We start from the raw sequence: 22,755 nt of genomic DNA on the forward strand, positions 1-22,755 counted from the left end.
AATTGATAATCTCCTCGCCAAGCTAACTAATAAAAAGAGAGGACACACAAGTTAATAATATCATATATAAAAGAGGTGACATTACTCTAGACCTTATGAACATTAAAAGGATAATAAAGAAAGACTATGAACAACCCTATGCCAACAAGTTGGAAACACAGTTTAAATGGGTCAAATCCTTGAAAGACACAATTTTTCAAAACTCAGAGAAGAAATAGGCATTCTGAATAGGACTGTGTCTATTAAATAAATTTAATGAAAAATTAATAACACTCCAAAACAGAAAACACAGGTTTATGAGTTCACTTGTAATACTATTAAACATTTGAGAAAGAAATTACACAAATTCTCTACAATCTTTTCCAGAAAATAGAAGCAAAGTGATTTTTTTCTTATTAGGTAGGCCAAGATGAACCTAATGTCAAAACCAGGCAAAAGCATTATAAGAAAATAAAACCTCAGACTAATATCTCTCATGAGCATAGACACAAAAAATCTTCAACAAAATATTAGCAAATCAAATCCATAAAAAATATAAAAATAATTATACACCAAGACCAAGGGGGGATTTGTCCCAAGTATGCAAGGCTGGTTCAACATTCCATATGCAACTGAAGTAATCCATCACATCAACAGGTTAAAAAGTAAAAATCACATGATCATATTCAGAAATGCAGGAAAAGCATTTGACAAAATCAAACATCTGTTTGTAATAACAACAATAAAAAAACTAGTAATTTAGGAATAAAGGGAACTTACTTAACTCAATAGACTATTTACCTGAAAAACCTACGGCTAACATTATACTTAGTGGTAAGAAACTCAAAGCTTTCCACCAGAATCAGGAATAAGGCAAGGTTGCCCTTCCTGAGATTTTCAACATATAGAGTGGGAGAGAAGTAGGTTTACAGTTATGAGTATGTGAAACAGAGTTTATTCTTGTATTATTATTTATTAATTATTGTATTTTTCCATACAAACTAATTTAAACCCACTTTTGCCCCACCCTATAGTACTGGATGTATTTGTTAATATAATAAACAAGGAAAATGAGATAAAAGTTACACAGATTGAGAAGGAAAATATAAAACTCTCTTTGTTCACAGATGACATGACCATATAGCTAAGAAAATCTTAAAGAATTAACAAAAGAAAAAAAACCTTCTGGAACTAAGGAGCAATTTATAACAAGGTTATAAGATGGAATGTTAACATAAGGGTCAATTGCTTTTCTACATACTAACAATAAAAGAGAGGAATCTGAAATTAAAACTACAATAGCATTTACATGAGCACATCCAAAAATGGAATACTTATATAAATATAAATCCAAACTAATAATCTAACAAAACATGTAAATGATCTATTTGACAAAAATACAAAACTATGATGAAACAATCAAATCAAAGAACTAAATAAATGGAGAGAGAATCTATGTTCATGTATTGGAAAACACAATATTGTCAAGATGTCAGCTCTTCCCAGCTTGATCTATAGACTCAATGCAATCCCAATTAAAATCACAGCAAGTTATTTTATGTATTTTGACAAAATAATTCTAAAATGTATGTGAATAGACAAAAGATCCAGAACACCAAACAAAATATTAAAAGGAAAGATAACAAATTTGTAGAACTGGCACCACTAGACTTCAAGACTATAAAACTGGAGTAATCAAGACAGTGTGGTATTACTCTGGGCCCTCTGTATGTCCTCCTTGGAGAAGTGTCTGTTCAGGTCCTTTGCCCATTTTTTAATTGGGTTGCTTGTCTTCCTGGAGTGAAGGCCTATGAGTTCTTTATATATTTTGGAGATCAAACCCTTGTCCGAGGTAAATATATTTGTAAGTCATTTGTAAATATATTTTCCCATACAGTTGGTTCCCTTTTTATTTTGCTGATGTTTTCTTTGGCCGTGCAGAAGCTTTTTTTATTTTGATGATATCCATTTGTTTATTCTTTCCTTTATGTCCCTTGCTCTAGGGGTCATATCAGTGAAAATATTGCTGCCTGGAATACCTGAGATTTTCCTACCTATGTTCTCCTCTGGGACTTGAAGGTGTTGTGACTTATATTTAAGTCTTTTATCCATCTTGAGTTTATTTTTGTATATGGTGTAAGTCAGTGGTCAAGTTTCATTTTTTGCATGTAGCTGTCAGATCTCCATACATTTGTTGAAGAGGCTATTTTTATGAAAAAAAATAGACAAATAGGTCAATGGAACAGAATACAGCCCCCAGAGCAGTTAACTGACCTTTGACAAAGGAACAAAGCCAATACAGTGGAGCAGAGAGAAAGTCTCTTCAACAAATGGTGCTGGAACTCTGAACAAGCACAGAATTTAAAAAAAAATGAATGTAGACGCAGACCCTACATCCTTCACAAAAATTATCTCAAATTGGATCATAGACTTAAATGTAAACTGCAAAACATTAAAACTCCTAGAAGGTTACACAGAGAAAAACCTAGATGACCTTGAGAGGGAGAATCATTTTTAGATGTAACACCAATAACACGATCCAGGAAGAAAAAAAATCAGTAAGCTGGATTTTATTAAAATTTTAAAAACTCAAGACAATATTAAGAGAATGATAAAACAAACCACAAATGGGAAGAAATTTTTAGGAAAGGATGTATCTACTAAAGGATTGTTATCCAAAATAAAGAAACCTTAAAATTTAACATAAGAAAACATAAATTTTTATGTCAAAAATTAAAAAGCTTATTTTAAAATCTGTATAGAAATGCAAATAATCTAGAATAGCAAAAAAATTGAAAAGTGAAATGTGGGAAACTTATACTACCTGAATCTGTGTCTTACTCTACATTACCTGTCAGCACTAAAGTGTGATAGTGGTGTAAATATTGACATATTATTCATAGAAATAAGAAAATGCAAAAATCGATGTGCACATCTGTAGCTGATTGGATCTAAGGAAAGAGGACTAGTATATTAATTAAGAGATGATAATCTATGTAAAACATTTAGCACCATGTTTATCACATAAGTGGTAGGTACTATTTTGTAATGTTCATAATAATTAGTGTCATTATAGTATTTAGTAACTTATGCTCTAGTCCAGTCTACTTGTGTTTCAATCCTGGGTCCACAGCCCACTGGTTATATCACTTGGATGATTACTTTAACTTACACTAGCCTCAGTTTTCCCATCTGCAAAATGAGAGCAATCATGATAGTAAGTATTTCACATACTGTGTTTAAGAAAAATAAGTTAATATACATAAAGTGTTTAGAAAAAATCCAAGGTCACAGTAAGCACTTAATGAATGTTAGTTATTATTATTAGCATCAGTTGTTGGATAGAAATACAAGTCTGATACAAGTTTATACGTTGGTTGAAGGAAAAGAGAACACATTCATAACAGATTATGCAAAATGCATACACACAGAATAAGGAATTCAGTTACATATTTAAGAGTTTATAATAAAGTTAGTGATTTTAACAAGAAAAAATTATGAGCCTTGACACAATAGCAATAACAGTTTCAAAAATAAATTATGAATTCAAAGTGAGTACAAAATATGAAATTCCTTTCAGATTCTTTCTACCTCTGCATAGAAAGCTCTGACTGTTCTAATTGAAGTGCATCTTGATTTTTTCTTTTAACTATGCTATTCACAATTCATCTATAACTCAGAGTAATTGAAACAGAATATTTACATAAATGAAATTGTGCCTCTCAACTTTACAAGCCACCAATTAATTAATGCTGGAGGCAAGACTACTGCTCTTGCTGTACTGAAGAACTGAACATTATTTATGCTTGTTTAAAAATCATATTATGAACAAGAGGGAAGTAAACATATAGTATTGCCTACCAATTATAGTATTATACATAGAATTGAAACATGTTTGACTTTTGTTAAAGTAAATAATTTTCTTTTTAGTTAAGACATAGCTAGTGGCTTTGATTTGTGTCCAAAATGATATCAAAGGTCTTAAATCACAAAATATGTAATTAATTTCTATGTTTTGTAAATGCTATTATTAATTCACACTCATTTTTATTTCATGTATTATTTCTTTCTTACCTCATCATTTTTTATTGATTTCCTTTTGGTAATTTATTTTGAAACTTTTAAATCTTTTCTTTTTGACAATTTATGTAATATCATGATTTATACCATTATTATTAAGAAAGGCAAATTCTTTCTTTGAACAAAGGCTTCTCAGGCAGGTGGAATATTCCATAGACTCCATCATATCTCTCCATAGTAGAGATCTTGGAATTAATAGGCATTGAATTACACTAAATTCTTACTTATAGATCATCATTTATTCTTTTAGGTAGGCACAAAATAGTTAGGAGGAGGTTAGTATAGGAAATGGAGAAGCCAAAGAACTTATATGCATGACCCATGGACATGAACTAAGGTGGGGGGATGCTGGAGGGTTAGGGGAGCAGTGCAGGAAGGAGGGTGATAAAGGGGAGGAAATAAATTGGGACAACTGTAATAGCATTATCCATAAAATATACTTTAAATAATTTGTTGTTGCTTCCTTTACCACAAGGTTTTATAAGTACTGGGAAAAGAACAGTGGTCAAACAATCAGAAATCTTTGCTCTCAAAAAACATCTTTCTAACTGGGGACAAAAACAATTAAAAAAATAAAAAGAATCATAAATACCAGGATTTGCTAGTGATAAGTGCTAAGGAGAAAAAAATAAATCAGAGAAACAGACTACTAATTTTTTTGGAAGTATAGCATTAAATTATCTTATGTTACCTTAAAAACATATAGGTTCACTGCATTTTACTTTTCATAGCCAAAAACAATGATAATATAATGATAATGATACTATATTGATTCCTTTGAAAATTAAATAAGAATATTTAAAGTAAATCCCAACTGTTCTTGGTACCTAATATACATATGCCCAATAAGTTAAATCTGGTACTCTTATTTTATTATCATTGTGGACACTTTATAATTTATTCTAGTTTAGATATAATTCATTTGATATTTATGAAAGATCTGTAACCTCCCTCATAGTTTGATTCAAAAAATTATTAACATTTAAAAATTCACCCCATATTTAGTATTATCCTAGGTGACTTATTTGCGGACATAATCTGCATTCAGTAGGTCAATAATGGTCCATCAGTTAACAGTCAGGGTCTCTTGGAAGTTGTAATTAAAAGTATAAGGCCCAGTTCATATTTCCCCACATCTCACTTGTTTGATAGTACAAGTCAGAAAGTGTTACTTATAGTTAATATGATATTATTTGTCCCTGAATGACATACATATCATAATAATTTAATACCACAAAAAACTCTCCTCATTTCAAACAAAAATATCTGACAATTCCCCTTGAAGTTATTTCACATGAGCTTAACAACAGTCCCTATTGGGTCCTGTCACCTGCTGCCCTCATAGGTACCCCTGCTGTAAAGTCATCCAAGTCTCCCACCACTGTTGCAGTCAGCCACGCCCATGAGAATACAATAGACATCCCTGAGCAAAAATGGCTACACCAGCTTTCTTGTGGTTAGCAGTACTTGAATTTCTTTTTCTGAATGTTCACTCTTTACTTTTATATCTTTTTTATTTTAGGAGTATTCTACTAAAAAACAAGTAGTTGGATTTTTTTAACTCAATGTCTAAATATATGAGATCTCTCTGGAAAAAGCCAGAGAGATCTGGCTTTTAATGCAACCATTCTTGTTGCATTCGTGTTAATGCAACAAGAATGGTTTGCATGTCTTCAGTACAACCTGGCAGCCAAGGAGAGCAGAGTGGAATGCACATGCATGAACAATTGGTGACTTCACAGTACTAGTCAGTGGGGACAGAAGATGTCCATTTAGTGAGTTTAGTGAAACAACATGAAACAATTGTGGAACATGTGCTTTTATTTAACTCGTTTGAAATTGTGATGCCACATTACTTCCTTGTCCACCTCTACTTTATCATCATCATTGCTTAGATAAATCACATGGAGAAGGAAAGAATGTTAGAGTGATTACAACACTAAACTGACTTATTTTAAATGAGAAAAGTTACCCCAGAATTAATTAAGTTGTTTTCTGCCATCATTTCAAATGTCAGCTCAAAATAGAGTTTATATTTATAGAAAACCAATTATTTGTTTATAGTTAGAAAATGTACCCTTATTACAGGTTTTTATAATACAGAGTCATGTTTGCAGCTCATTTCCATTAATTATTGGATGACCTTAGGAATCTAGTATTTCTCAAAGCTCTGCTCAAATGTGACCTTCTCAGAGAATCACTACTTTATCTCTCTACAAATATAGTTCCCCGTCACTCGTCACTACTTCTCTTTTTACATTTTTCTTCATAGCACTTATTACTACCTGATGCTATAGGTTCACTTGTTTGTGTATTTTTGGTCTCCCTGTAGAAATAAACTCCAGGAGTGTCTAGACTTTGTGTTGTTTATTATGTTATTCCTCAAGCAAATTCTGATACAGAAAAAATATTTCAAGATATATAAAAATGAATTTATATATGTATATAATCAAAATGCACAATGAATGATATGCATTAGGTACTAAATATATATAATTATTTTCTTCTCTGGTTTCCCTTATCCTTCTGTCCCAATTATTCCTGAGAAGTGGTTTCTTTATTAATACATCATTTTTAGAGGACAAAGAAAGAGAGGTTCAAATATTTTTCAGAATCTATTCACTGAAATTTTTTTTCACCTAAAAGGAAGGTATCTGAGTTAATTATAATTCTTTTGTTATGGTACATAACCATCTGTGGTCTACACAGGTTGTTTTCTTGTTCTCTCTCTCTCCCCACCTCTCTCTCCCTCTGTCTCCTTTTATTTGCATTCTGCTATTCTACGTCCTGACTCCCATTCCACATTCTTAACCTAGGGAACAATCAATGCTAAAGCATTCACTGTATATTGCTTTGATCTATACCTTCTTTTAAAAAAGTGTGTATTATTATATTGAATTGATGCTTTTTTAATTAACTTACATGATGTTTTGCTATACATGTAAATATCTTTTTCCTTTTTCATTTCGCTGTACTTTATTAACATTCAGCCATACCGCTGTGTGCACATCATCACCACCTCCACATAGTGCATAGTCTCCATTCATTTGTTTTTGGACTAATACATCTTATCTAACTACTTTCTGTAAACAATCATCTCCATTACCAGAGAAAATGGCAAAACAGAAAAGATTCTACTTAAATGCCCAGTTATATTCATAAAATGAAATGTTTCCTTTAAGGAAATCTCAAAAATTGTGTTGAAGTTTTTTCTTTGGCTAAATTTAGTTTGAGTTACTTTTCAACCACCTCAAACACCTGTTCTTCTATCTTAAATAAAAAGGTGAGTAATTTGTTTTTCATGTTGGCAAGAAAAATTCTTATATTCAGGTGCCTCTGTGTACAAGTACTCAAATCCCTTTTCAAAAGGACAAAAGGATCTGAAGAGGCTTTCTCCTGCTGTGGAGGACAAAAACTCAAGATAGGATACTCTGACAAAAAACTGTGTTGCTTTGCCAGTCTTTAAAATGTCACTTCATGGGTAGCCTGCTGGGCTCAGCTGAGAGCCATGGTGCCAAGGCTGCTAATAAAAAAGAATAAAGGTTAATGAAGACATTGGGTTATTTACTGTCTTGAATAAAATAGTCTTGGTTTTATCTGGATGATTTATTCAAGGCATAAGATCTTGCCTTTGATTTTTAACATTATATTATTTTTTTCAGTAGGCTATGAATTTTAATGCTTTTGCAAACAGTCTTATGTTTATTAGATATGCAATTATATTACAAAAATAAATGGAGATATCATAGATGTTGAAATATGATGGCTGACACATAAAAAATAAAATAATAAATCATTTAGAGAACTCACTTTGCAATTCAGTAAATGAGAATCTGGAACATTAAACATATCTTTTTGTTGCTCATGAACAATTTACTTAAAGAAAATAAATCTAAATATTTAACTGTGGCATTATGACATAGGAAAACTGACCTTTTAAAGAAATGCATCATGCTTATTTTCATACTTCAGACAGACAAAGGCACTGTGGTTTCATTGAAAAAAAAAAAAAACAAATTCTGCCATAAAACTAGTTTTCTGTCAAATGGAAGAATGTGCCAAGGCCCATAGCCAGGACCACATCCTAAAGATTTCAAGTTATCTAAGAGTTAAAACATGCTATTCACCCTCAGCTCAGATTCTGGGAATATCAAATGTGTGAGACACGCAAAGTTTAATCCAGACTAAGACTTGTCCAAGTTAAAATATACATGATATGGAACATTATCTTAATTGTAACAAAGCCTACAGCTGTAGATAATCAGCTCCAAAACCTTAAGTTTCTTCTCAAATAAGCAGTAAATATGAGGTCATTTTTAAAATCAATGTCAGCAATTCCTACATTCCCTATTCTACCCTTACAGAGCAATAACTAAAACAATCCTTATGAAAAAATTAACCTATTTTCCATTTTTATTACTTTTTCTGTTTATAGCATTTTTCTGGTTTCCTAGGTCAATTAAAAATGTAATGAGAAAAAATCTACGGTATCATTTCTTTCTGATTAAAACTGCAAGTATTTAAATACCTTCTAAAGGCAACCTACTTGTTAGAATTACTCAGACTATTCAATCAACAGTTATTTTTGGGTGGCTAACATCTTCCAGTCACTATTCTAAATATTGAAGTTATACCCATTAAAACATTCCCCTAGAGCTTTTGTTTGAAGCTACATAAGGAAAATAACAAAGATCACCATAAAAACTAACTTCTCAAAAAACACATAAACAGTCTAGAAAAAAACCATGTGTTTTATATAGAAGGTAAAACACAATGATTTTTTTTAACTTTTAGGTATGATAAACTCAATTTGTAATCTTTGGTGAAGAAAAAAATGTTTATTACCGTCTTGGGGAAGATCAAATAAATATGGTGATCATCAGATCTGTTAAGAATATTTTAATTCTTCTAAATAGAACTATACTTCTAATTTTCTTGAAATTATGAGTAACCTCCTTATTTTCTTGGTCTAATAAAATGTGAATGGAAGTAACACATGAAAGCTTTAGAATGGGATTCACTTTTCTCTTTGCAACACTTGAGGTGGTAGTGTCCCCTCCAATGCAGTTTCCAGAGCAAAGACTACCAGGAGTAAATCTCCCAGCTGACCCATTATAGACATCTGTCTGAGTGAGATAGGAAACTTCGTGCTTAATTTTAGCTGAGTGAGCTATAGCTAATATACAGTAAAATTCGTTCTTTCAAATCTCAGTTTCTTAATCCTAATGTGGATGATGTACTGAAACATAATCCCAGCTTTGTAGTTTTGTGTCCTTGATGAAGTTAACTACTTATCTAAGCTTATACTAACTCACTTTCTAAGCGTTATTTAAATATTACTGATAGAAACAGTAGTAGTAGTACTAGTAGTAATGACAGTAATACCCAGCTGACAGGGCTGAATTAAATAAAATAGCATAGTTTCTTGCACATTGCGTATGCTCCATAAAAAAAGACTTCATCTTATTCTTTTTCTAAAAAGAAAAAGATGAAGTGTTTTTCATACATTGAATCGTTTGCGTTGAAAATTTTGATTGATTGACAGTCTCTCAAGAGAAGAGTATATTTATTTCATAAAGAAGATGTTCATTAGATGATCTAATAATATAATGTGTGGTTTCTCAATATTGTTATAAGAAACAGGCAGAGAAAAAGACAGAGCTGTTTGTAAGATTATGTATTTACTATCTTTCCATAAAAATAACATAACAATGAAATTTAAATTAAAATTAAGCTTTTAATTTAAATTTCAATTCAACTTTACATTTTCTCCTGTATTTTATTTTATTCTGTATTTATGCAAACATTTTCCACTTTCCTTGAATGGCGATTTTTCCACATTTAGAGTTTTCTATCACTCACACTCGATGTTATATAATAGAGAATATTTCTGATGGCTTAAACCAATCTGGTCTCTTTTCCATGCTACAGAGTACAAAAAGTACTCATCATAGATGTATAATACAAAAGTTCTTATTGACTTGATTTACAGATAATACAAAGAAAAACCAAATGTGAGATGACCATTCAAAAGTAAGTTATTATACAATGGAATGCTATCTACTGAGCCATAAAGAAGAAAGACTTACCCTCTGTGACAGCATGGATGACCCTGGAGAACATTATGATAAGTGAGTCAGAAAAAAAGACAAATACCACATAATTTCACTCATATGTGGAATCTAATGAATAAACTGAACTAACAAGCAAAATAGAGACAGACTCATAGATAAAGACAGGCTAACAGCTTGGGGTGGGAGGTTACAGGGAGTTGAGGGATCAGACAAAAAGGAAAAAGGACTCATAGACATGGACAACAAACAGTGTGGAGATTGTGAGGGAGAAGAAGGAGAGGGGAGGTGGAAGAGGGTATAAGGGGGACAAATGGTAATGGGAAAAATACAATTAAAAATAAATAAAAGTTCTACAGTTCCACAGAAAAAAGTTATCACCAAAAATGATAAAATTTCTCAGTTTCTATAATATGATACAAGTTTTGGAAAACTCAGTAAAGACATTTCCCAGGAGCTTAGGGAAGGCATGGCACAATGACCTGTACAATTATGCCATCCAGATTCTTTTCTCCAGTCTCCAACTTCCTTTATACCCAACTCCTTCCCAGTTTCAAGATGATTCCTATTTGGTTTTAGTCCTGCTGAACTTTTTACTACTTCTAATAAGCTAATGCTGAATGTTGTGAGAGGAGAGCAATTGGGGAGAACAATTCTAAGATTTGCTATTCAAAAACAGTGTTTTGAACATTCTGAGTTTTCTCAAGTGGTAACAATTCCAAATTAATGACACTTTCTTCCTCAAATTGAAAACAAATTTAAATAATATTGCAATGTTCACATAACATCATAACTGCAAAAATACCAACTCAAGGCATATCACACACAAAAATTAACTTTTAAATGAAACCAATCTGAATATCTTGAAGAGATTCTCCATTGGTACATTAAATATAAATAATCTATTTGAAGAAGTGTTCAATTTCCAATTTCTTGTAGAGCACAGTGTTGACATTTCTGAGGAAAAATGAGTATCTGAAAGACCGATGTTCTCTATTGATCAAGCAACAGATACACCCATATATGGGAGCAAAGATAATTAAACATCCCCTCACTTTGATCCTCTATCACTCCTCAAAGCTATACCAGAAGCATCATTTCTAGAAACAATAAAGTATTCAATCGTCCATAGTTACTGTACATGCCTCAAGCCAAAATGCTAGAATCATAGTCACTGCCTGGGCTCTCTTTGTTCTGTTCTTATTTCTGTGTGCCTGTTCTCTCATTTTATACATTTTCTTAGCTAAAATATAAACATAATCTTATGTATAAATATGACAATTTGAAACATTAACTAAATATTCATACCTATGATACAAGATACTAGTAAACTTCCAATTCTTGATTCAACCTTAATTATAATGGTTATTTAAATGTGCTTAACAGTCTTGTGAAAACATTTCTTTTTTATTGGAGGAATCTCTTTGTGTTCAACATATGTAAATTGAGTAAAATGAATTACTTGAATTTGTTCAAAATCAAGGGTAGTCTTTTCAGTAAAGTCTGACAACGACAGATTTCTGCCCTGTGAAGAGGTGATATAAAGGAGTGACTCTTGATAGACACCATGATAAATAAATTTTAAGTGGATGTCATGGTAACAACATAGCACTGAGATATTCTTTTTCTCTTTTCAAAGATTTAATGAACTTAAATTATTACTGAGCAACATTGTTTTTTATTTAAACATGTATGATTTAAGAAAATCCTATTAATATTTATCATTATAAAGACCATACATTTTGATGGTTATAATACCTACCCTGCCTTTTTTGGAAGGATTAGAGATAATATAAAATAACTTGCAAAATATCTTGACATTTAGCAATGCACAAGAAATGGTAACTATTCTCACAAAAGCTATTTTTTTCTGTATGGCTTTTGTTTGCATGCCTGATAGATAAGAAAAATGGGAAAGGGGAGAGTTAGAAAGTTAAAAACTGCAATCACATTAACAACTTATACAAAAAACACTTTAGCTGTGTAATAATGCTATTTGAACAGTTAAGACAGATCCCTTTGGTTATTGCTGTTTACCTATTTGTTCCACTTGCCAGTCCTTCTTTGCCTACAGGATAGTTCTCCAAAGACTTGCATTTGGCTATATTGCACATAGATCAGTATGTGAAAACAGTGACTAGCTTGGAAGATGGGTTTCTCCTTTATTTAGATTCACCCTAATTACTATTAAGTGGGACTAAGTGCTGTGATCACTCATTCATCTCAGAAAAAAAATAGGTTTTTGTTCATTAAATATATTTAAACAGATATATAACAGATTACATTAAACATATATTAAAGCTGTATATTTACTATAAGCACTTAGCTAATAAATGATGGGTAGGTAAGCAGATATATCTCTGGAAAGATCTATATACACATATTTCACTATTATACATAGTGTGCCAGACTGCAGTGATGTTCCCAGTTCTTCACCCCTCTCTGTATTGACTCCATTTGTACAGTAACTTATCTTTGGCTTCCACTATAGATAGGGCTTGTTTTCCACTGCTTGACTCAAATTGGTCATACATATAGCTTACTTGTAAATGGAATTTCAGCCAACATGATGCAAGAAGAAGCTTGTAAAATGCCTTCATTTCTTGCACTTCTGTTGTCACCATGAGAAGGATATGCCCCAGCTGGTGCCTGGTCTCAAGAGAAGATGAGAGAGAGGTGAACTAATCAAAACCCAGACAATGCCAGTCTAAATTAGTTAATTTTATTTGCCCTACTACCTGAGAGAGAACTGAACTGAAACCAGAAGACCACCAAAAGGAGCCCAGACTAGATCAGCCAATCCTCAGATGACTTGCATGCTTGTGAAAAATAAGTGTTTGTTTTTTAAACCACTGAATTAAGATGGATTGTTACATAGCAAACTTCTTGAAATTTGTTAATTTTCCAGGAGAGGAAATTTTTTTTTGTTTTCCTCCTAACTTCATTAGAAGTTCTAAGCATGATACAAATCTGTGCACAGCAACAATAAGAATAACTCATTTTAACTCAGGGAAAACTTTGTTAAAATTAGGATTGTGGAAATCAAGTAGATGGAAATTTATGTGGTTAGAATTCAAAATTATACAAAGAAAAAGAGAATGCATTGTGCCTTTAAATACAGATAATACTGGGTGGTACTGGAGTCTACATCAGCCACTTCTGCCTTACTGAGGATGGAGTAGTAGCAAACTTTTCTTTTTCTTTATGTTCCGTACTCTTAATCTCATAAATTTATGACTCCCCAAATATAGTCCCTTACATCATTTCACAGTTTTATATAAATATTGTTTTTGCTAAAGAGGAAAAAACCTTAAAGTATTGAAGAATGTGTGATCTTGTAAGTCTTACTCAGGAAACTTTAACAATCAATTAGTGAAAATGTGAAACTGTACACACATGAAAAGGGGGCTTTCACCTCCGTTCTCCCAGTGGGTCAACAATATTAAGGCTTGCTCTTGAGGAAGGAAATGAGATATTGTACATAGTCATTAGGGGGGATAAAAGGGATAATCATTTGGGATTAATGTTAGTGACATCGCCTCAGATGAGCAAGGTCAAAACTTGAGTGCAATAGAAAGGTTTCAATCCATTACCAAAGAGGCAATGACATTGGGAAGACAAATTTAACCAGGGAGTTAAGTAGAAGATATATGAACAGCTATTATTTAAGTCAAAATTTGTAAAAATAGGATAAGCAGCCAAGCCAAAGGAGCAAAAAATGCTGCAGTCCCTGTGTGTGGTTGTCTGGTACTGCACTGCAGCTTCTAAGAGGTGGAAGAAGAGCACTTGATTCTTGGCATCTTGTACACAGAAAACATATAGCAAATATTGTAGATGATGTGCACTGGCAAACAGCACTGCAGAAGGGAGGGCATGGGTCAAAATATTGTGAATTTTTAAATAATTCATAAGAAAAATCACTAAGAAAAAATCTCTAAGAAAAAATGAAAAAGCAGCCAAATTTGTGACTTATCAAGCAAAAAAGTTGCATATGCATTGTTACATAGAGATTTGAAGACAGCGGTAATAAGAGAAGTGTTTAGAAAAGAAAAACCTTAATATTCTCTTCCTTATACAATTGCTCCAGCTTGCATGGTTTTAGTTATTAATACAGCATACACATTAGGAGAGGAAGAGATTTATACACACCCCAGAGGAGTCATATAAGTTGTTCTCTGTTTCTCCAGTACAGTTGCAAACCCTGAAGCAGCTCAGTGCACTGCATGTTAATAGGCTTTCAGATATTCTTCAGGAAGTTATCAGAAAAGGGTTGCGATGAGCTCTATTACTGCAATCTGAGTCTCTAGTGGAAGGCATAACAATATGGACTCTGGGAAGCTAACGAATCTCTCCAGACCAAGAGAAACTTGATAGTCTAACACAAAGAAAATAATAACAATATGTTTTGTGATTTATTTTGGGTGTGTTATGCTTCTGGGGGTTAGATATTTCAAAGTGGACTTTTTAAAGATGAAAATTGAAAATCAGGCAGCTTCTTTTTAATAGAAAAGCTTTAACAATATTTTGCAAAAAAAATAGAAATAGTGTTAAATAGTTACATAAATTTGGCTAAAATATAACATAATTTAACTATTTTTTAGTATCAATTAAGTGAGTCAAAACAATGTAAATATTAGGACAAATTTTAGAACCTAATTTAGTACTATGTTGTATAAGTCAAACTTAGTACTATCACGTATAAGTCAAATTTTAACAGAATTTCAATATGATTGTGCCTTTTAACTTCCCCCACCACGTTTAAAGAGTTGAAAAACTGTAACAGTAAGGAATTTTAGCTGACATCTGTCATTTTATCTGGAATCCAAAGTTGGAAGCTCATTCCTTTTAGGGAAAGGTCCTGTTTTAATGAGGGTCAGTAGAAAGCAAGCTCTGATTTCACTATTAAAGCCAAAGAATTCAGGTGTTTGTCTTGCCCCATCTGAGATAGGGAGAAAGTCTGAGACCTACCCTAGGGGAAAAGTGTGCTCTTCCCTAGAATTTCATATCTAGTGATGGTGCCATACGTACTTGGCTAATTAGTAATAAGAAAGGGAGGAGCCGTGGCTGGTGTGGCCTAATAGATTGAGTGCCTGTCTACAAACCAAAGAGTTCCCAGTTCGATTCCCAGCCAGAGCACATGCCTGGGTTGCAGGCCTGGTCTCCAGTTCCGGCCATGGGAGAGGCAACTACACATTGATGTTTCTCTCCCTATGTTTCTCCATCCCTTCCCCTCTCTCTTAAAAAAAAAAAATAAATAAAATCTTTAAAAATAAAAAGATAATGGAGGAAACGTAAGTAGCATTGAGTATAATAATCTGGGGTGCATGAGCCTGTGTGCTTCACCAGGAAGCTACAGCTTCATACTCCAGGAACTTGTTCTGGGGCAACAGGGGAGGAGCTTGACCATAGAGGCCTGTCAGTCTAACTAGGGGTGGACTTATCAAAAGCTGGCAAAGGTTTGGGAAGTTGATTGGTTCTTTTAAAAAAGGTCCTGGCCTGTCCCAAACTCAAGCTAGTATAATCTCAGAGGAACAAAGAAGTGCTATCTCTTGCTTGCTCAGTAATGCACTTGCTGCATTCATTTGCACGTTTCTCTCGCTGGAGGCATGAAATCATGTGGGTCTAGCAGTTACCAGGGCTGCAGCAGATTGAGCGAGGATGAGAATAAAAACAGATGAGGCACGTTCTTTCATACATTGCTCTCTTCCAGTTCCACTTAATTTTCCCAGGGACAGACACCTGACCCAGAAAGAATCATTGTCTTGGGATTTTTCAAACAGGAGCTTTGTAGGAAATGTGGTCTTTCTCTAACAGAGGTGCCATGAGGTACAAGGTATAAGCATTGCAAGCAGGCATGTCTACCCCACTGGAACTATCTTGAGAAACACAAAGCAATCACACGTCACATACCACAAGCAGTCACATGAAGAGCAAGTACTAGGTATGCCCTAGAAATATCCTAATCCTTGGTTTAATTCCATAAACCCCAGCATCAATCCTGCTATTCCTAAGTCTTTTAATTGACAACTTACCTTTTTCCTATTAAGTTGAAGTAGAACTTCTATCACTTCAGTTTAAACCAGAGGTCTCCTTTACAACCCCTCCAAAGAGATAAATAAAAATGACCTTCTTTGGTTAAAGTCTAGATGGTGTCTCAGTGAGTCCTTTCTACTCTGCCATCCCTGCTCATGTCAGGTTTCCGAGGCACTTCCAAAAATGAAACTCCCTAGATCTCCACTAAAATAATTTCAAAGCACTACCCCAGCAAGGGTGTTAAAAGCATTTAAAGGTCTTATTAGCAATTCTTTGTAACTCCCCCCATACTTATCTTTATTTTCCCCTTTGGATTTCTTTACCTCATCTCCATTTGATTTTTTTTCCCAACAGTAAATTCTCCTCCCTTCCTAAGACTATTCCTTTATGTGACAAAAACCTCACAGTGAATGTCACTCAGTTTTCATTTAATCATCTTTTCCATTAATCCCTGAGCCCCTCAACAAGGAGTCTCCATCTCCTTTGAATTCTTTGAACACATCTACTGCTCTGTCCTTGCACTTATCAATTCCAGCCAGTACTATTTTTATTTCAATATTGCTTATATTAATCCACGAGTATTTTAAGTAAAGCAATGCAAAAACAAATTGAACCTACTGACCACAGTACACATTGCACCTAATACGTTTTCTGTTAATATTTGACTGATTGGTGAAATATTAATAGGAAATTGTACAAAGAATATGAAATCAAGTTATTTTGGCTGTAGTTTAACACTTTATCTTTGTGTTAAGAAAGCTGTATGTTGAGATGAGAGTCACAGAATTTCCTTTTTACTGTCTAGCTTTGAAAAATATCAAGTTGTTCAAATAATATACAGCACAGCCAGAAACACATTATCCCAGATAAGCAGAGAGGAGAAAGTGATCATCTCTAAAGCGTGAGAATCTGGGAGGAGAGGAGAAAAGGAAAAGAACAGGAGAGAAATGGTCAATTTTTATGTATTTTTGTTTTGCTCATTCTTATTTAGAAAAGATTTCCAAAACACAAGAAACAGCTCTGGGGAAACTCATTTTATTTATTACAAGGGTGTTAGTACATGCTGTCCTTTTTTTATAATGACCTAAATGTGAAATTTCTCTCTGTGTAAGTTCCCACAAGATTAAACATCAGTTTTCTTTCTCTAAGGAATAGTTTTTTTTTCTTTGAAAATTGTGAACTACATAGAAGCAAATATATATTAGTGTCTTTGATTCTTTTTCACACAGTCTATGAACTACTTTAAAAGATATTCTTCAAGTTCCTCCATCTTTGCAGCGGGGCTATTAATTCCATATTTGGGTGAGGAAACAAATAAAATTATGTAAATAATGCCAATATATATCTTTCACAGTAAATGGCTCAAAATAAGGGCTTAAAAATTAGAAGCCTTTCCTATTTTCTCTTTTATTGTAACATTAATGATGATGATGACTTTAAATATTAAAATATTTGGCAAAATTATGTTATGTTGTGTCTGTTCCCAATAAGTTTTCTTGGTGATGATGTTCTAGAAATTCAAAACCTATTTTAGTTATTTTTTATATTAATGAAGTTGTGAATATATTTTCTTTTCTAATGGCATAGAAGGTCAGAAAAATGATAACACTCTCAAATAAATCTCCTTTTTTTCAGTCAACTATTGTTAATAGACTTTTGTTTTATTTGTTTTAATGATTACCATTAGAACAATATTAAGTATATTTATGTTCCTAACTTTTAAGTATAAACTTTAGTCTGTTTCTTGTCCTATTTCCATTTTTAACAGAACTGTTGCATGTGGTGTTTTATTGTAATATATCTTGTCCTGGTTGGATAAATCTGAGAAGAAAATATAGTAGATTGTATGAAGACATAGAGGTAATTGGGTGGGAAGAGAAGTATAGAAGCATTATGTTCATCTTACATAGATTCTGATTGACAAAATATTATTTTGAGACCTACTTATTAACTTTTCAATTTGCCTATGGCTATCTTTGGGTCAGAATAAAATTATATTTCAAGAAGTCCAGCTTTGCCAAACTTACTCTAAGTTTTTACAGTTCACAGAGATTGTGGTAGTTGAAGCCATCCCCATCCTGATGTTTCATTTTCTTTTTGAGTCTTTACAGACAGACTGTAGCCTCTTTACATGTAAGCTCTGTGAGAGGATTGCTTTGTTCACTGTTATATTGCTGGTACCTAGTACAGTATCCCAATGAGCATGTGTTAAACCAATCAATGTTTCTGTTTTAGAATCGACTGACATATCTCCTGGTAAACTGTGATGTGTTCAGCATCTCATGATGTTTATTTGCTATATCAACTCACCCATGACTTCTCCACCCTGTTTCCCATCACTAAGATTTCTTCACATCTATTATTTTGAAGACATTTTCTTACAGCTCTTATATATGTAAATAAATAAGTAAATAATACATCCATTTATATATAAGTATATATTAATCTTAGGTGATTTTAGGTTTAGTATTAGGTAGAATTAAGTAAATCAGTAGGGCTTATGCATCCATGTAATTATTAAAAAGATACTGTATGTACAGCTTTCACTAAGTATATTGGCTTCAACTTTCCAGGGCAGAAAAGATTTGACAAATTTCAAAGCACACAAACAATCCCCAAAGAGCTGATTCTCCAACATATGATAGCATCATTTGACTAAATAATGCAGTAAATAATAGTTTTTTTCAATATTTAAAAATATTTATAATAATTTAATGCTTTGTTAATCAATCTCCATTTAAAATCTGAGGGAATTAACTATACAGAGTCTGGAGATGACTACTGGCTGTTATATTAGTAATGATGGTCTAACATGTCATGCATATTGTAACCCAACATATGTATACATGCATGCATGCATACATATGTACACATTTTCACATGCACATATGTGCATATGCATACATAAATACATGTGTGTATTTCTAAATATTTTCTAAATATTAAGCATATATATACAGAATTTTCATAAAAATAGTAAAACTTCCTTGAGAAAGAATGAATAATTGCAACATAGTAAAATCCCCAAAGTGGTTTTATAAACATGTGTCACTAGCATATTAGGTTAGTTACATCACAATGATTCAGAGTAATTTTATAGGTTAGATGTTCTTGGATTTTATTGATAAATAAAATTTAGATCTGGGGTGAGGTATATTAATAACTTTTTCTTAAATTATTTTCTTAAAGTTCCCCAGGTTATTATGGTCAGTACTCTAATTTATGAAGCACATAAAACCATTACTGGAGCTGGGCAGTCCCAGGCTGAACACCAGTGGTTTGTCACATTTCAAATTCATTCTTCATCTTTAAGTTTCAGGGAGCTATTTTTGTTAGGTGCAAAGAGACCAGTCCCTAAAAGACTGGCTCTTGTATAAAACATAGAATGACAATATGTTAATGGTCTGTGAGAAGTATAAATATCATTAGTATGCTAATACTTGCCATAGCAAAATATATGGGAGGCCAATAAACATCTGAAAGTTTGGGGTAAATATGACATTAGGACAACCAAGAGATAAATTGAATTTTAATGTTACAAGACTGTCAGATGCAGGTATCTCACATGGGTGATAGTTTTGTTAATGGGACTGGAAATATTCAAACTTTATTTACTAATGCCTACCTCTCTCCAGGCAGGGTTTATTTGGGCATTGGCAACAATTGCTTTATAATTTTCCCTTCCTTCTTTGCACCCTTAGATTATGAGCCAATCTTTAAGTTGACAGATATTTTCTTCAGATTTTCTAATGCAGTCACTTAGGACACAAACTACAAGGGCCTGGGAGCTAATGTGTTTCCTTCATGTGAATTCAATTATCTAAGCTCTAGTCTATTATGCCTTGAGTTTGTAAGTTAATTTGGGGGAAGAAATTTGATTTTTTCTAAGTGTTTCATACTAACTTCAAAATAGCACTCAAGTAATGACATAAAGGCCTGAAGAAGCATAAGGTAGTTCCTATATTCTACCAAGTGTGCATGCATATATAAAAATAACCATCTTTGTATTTTATTTAGACAGGGATTCAGAGCACAATAAGGCAGTAAATTTAAGAAAAGAAGGATCTGCACTAAGAATCAGAAGAACTATGAACATCATCAAATGATAAATGAGACCAAGTTTGAAAAGATGAATTAGCTGCCAAATACATTTGTACATTTTTAAATATACAAACTATCCTTTTAAAATTTCTTTCTATTTAGTAAATTATATTTTCTTAAAGCTACTCATGTCATCTAGATTTTCAAGTTTACTGACAAAAACTTAACAAAGTAATTTCATGATTTTTTGCAAATTTTTCTGTTCTGATGGTGATATTTAACTTAATACTTCTTATGTGTATTTGTGTTTTCTCCCACATATAGTCTCATGGATTATAAATACTCTCAATACCAAAATGATTATCTAGATTATTTACATGTTTCCATTTTCCCTGTGCATGGTCAACACCCCCTCCCACTTGGCCTTTATTCTCCTGTACTGGGAATCAGCAAATGCCCTAAAAAGAATATGGAAACCACATTTTAAATAAATATTTCTTTAAGTGTTTTTCCCCTTTATCTGGGATCTCTGATTCTTTCAAGTAGTCATTGTTGCTATAGTAGTTGTTTTGTGTTTTATTGAGCTTTTATAATTCTTCTTGGCAGGAAGATTCATTTAATGCAAACCACATTTGCACTCTTGCTGTTTTTTAATCTATTATCAATAAGCAACCAAAGCAGTTTTTTCAAAATGGAAATCATAGCATATGTTGCTTACTTCCCAATAGATTCTCTTTGTACTTGTGATAAAATCCCAACTTCTAAAAGGCTTTTCTGTAAGCTGGAGCTTGAAAACTATCCTAATGCCATCTCATCCCTCTTTCCCATGCTCATTCATGATTCGCTTAATGTTTCTCAAACACCCAATCTCATTTTTTCTCCAGAGCTTCTAGTCTTCCTATTCTCTCTCCTAAAGCCCTTTAGTACAATATCTTTTCAGTGTTAAATCTTCTCATTTTTAAAAAAAACTTGGCTCAAAGGCCCTGGCTGGCCATACTCTAGTCACTCTTCAACATGTTTTATTTTTTTTGTAACATTTTTATGGAAATTATTTTTGTTTGTTGGTCATTTTATTATTTATCTTGTGAGAACAGGAAACATGACTACTATTTTCTGTGATGTGCTTTTAGCCCTGTTGAATACCTGGCACCTAAGTAAGCAATATTTAAGAAATCCTTGCAAAGTGAATGAATAAATGTCATCACTATTTTTAATGTAAATAAGAGTAATAGGTGACAAATTCTGAGTCCCTCAGACTCATAGATAATAGTAATAAATAAATGTTAAGGAATAAATGCTTAAATAAAATAAAGTTTATAGAAACATACTTTAAGCATAGCAGCTAGGATCTGATTAGCTCTCTATAATGTGTGTGAATTTAGTCAAGTGGTTTAATCTTTTATGAGCTACTATTATTTTCAGCTATAAAATGGAGGAAAAGAAGTTATAACACCTAAAATTCCCCTTCCAGTTTAAAGCGTCATGGTTTGTTTCTAGCTTATTACAATATCCTTTTATACTTTAACAAGAAAGCTTATAGTATGATATAGTCTATTTGTAAAAAATCAGTACATTTGTTTCTTTAGGAATTTTATTGACTATTAATTTTTACAAGGAATAGATTCTCTTTTCATCTCAAGTATCTTTACTGAACACCTATTTTTTTAAAGTTTTTTTTATTTATTTATTTTTAGAGAAGGAAGGGAGGGAGATAGAGAGAGAGAGAGAAACATCAATGTGTGGTTGCTGGGGGTCATTGCCTGCAACCCAGGCATGTACCCTGACTGGGAATCAAACCTGCGACACTTTGGTTCGCAGCCCGCGCTCAGTCCATTGAGCTACACCAGCCAGGGCTACTGACCACATTTTTATAGCAGTTATATATAACATACAATGTTTTAGATGAAGATCACAAATAAAACATAAATCTTATTATGTAAATGTACTATAAAAAATATGAGTAATATTAAAATGTCCTAGGTATTTTCTATTCTATATGTTGAGCCTGCTGTATTTTACACGAATAATGAATATATTAAAATAGATGACACAATCCTTTTGTTAGAGCAGTTATAAGATAAAAAGACAAAATTTACAAATTATTAAAAAACAACACATCTCTAACAATAGAAAGATGAAGTTTGTCTCCATTTACATATGTCTCTAGTATCATAAATATTATATCATATTTTTTAAACTTACTCATAGTTTTGTTGCATGACCCATTGTATAAGCTTTAAGAGGTGCTACTATAAATATAAAAATATTTATGAATTGATTTCCCTATTTAAATTACACAGTCTACTGGAACAACTGAACTTTCAGCCCCATAAACTGAACGATTTTTTAGCATTTGAGTCACCTACAATGTCTTGGAATATAGATTAATGTGAAATGTCTTCATCTCTGGGAAAGTACAATAAAACTGTCATAGAAATTGGCCTTATGGGTATATTATAATAGAATAAAAGTCTCCCTTTCTAGCCATTAAAAAGTGAGAAAATTAAGTTTCTTTCTTCAAATCTTACCACTCACATAATATAGATTTTTT

This window comes from Phyllostomus discolor, chromosome 2, assembly GCF_004126475.2.
Source record: "Phyllostomus discolor isolate MPI-MPIP mPhyDis1 chromosome 2, mPhyDis1.pri.v3, whole genome shotgun sequence".
In the NCBI taxonomy this organism is placed as follows: Eukaryota; Metazoa; Chordata; class Mammalia; order Chiroptera; family Phyllostomidae; genus Phyllostomus; species Phyllostomus discolor.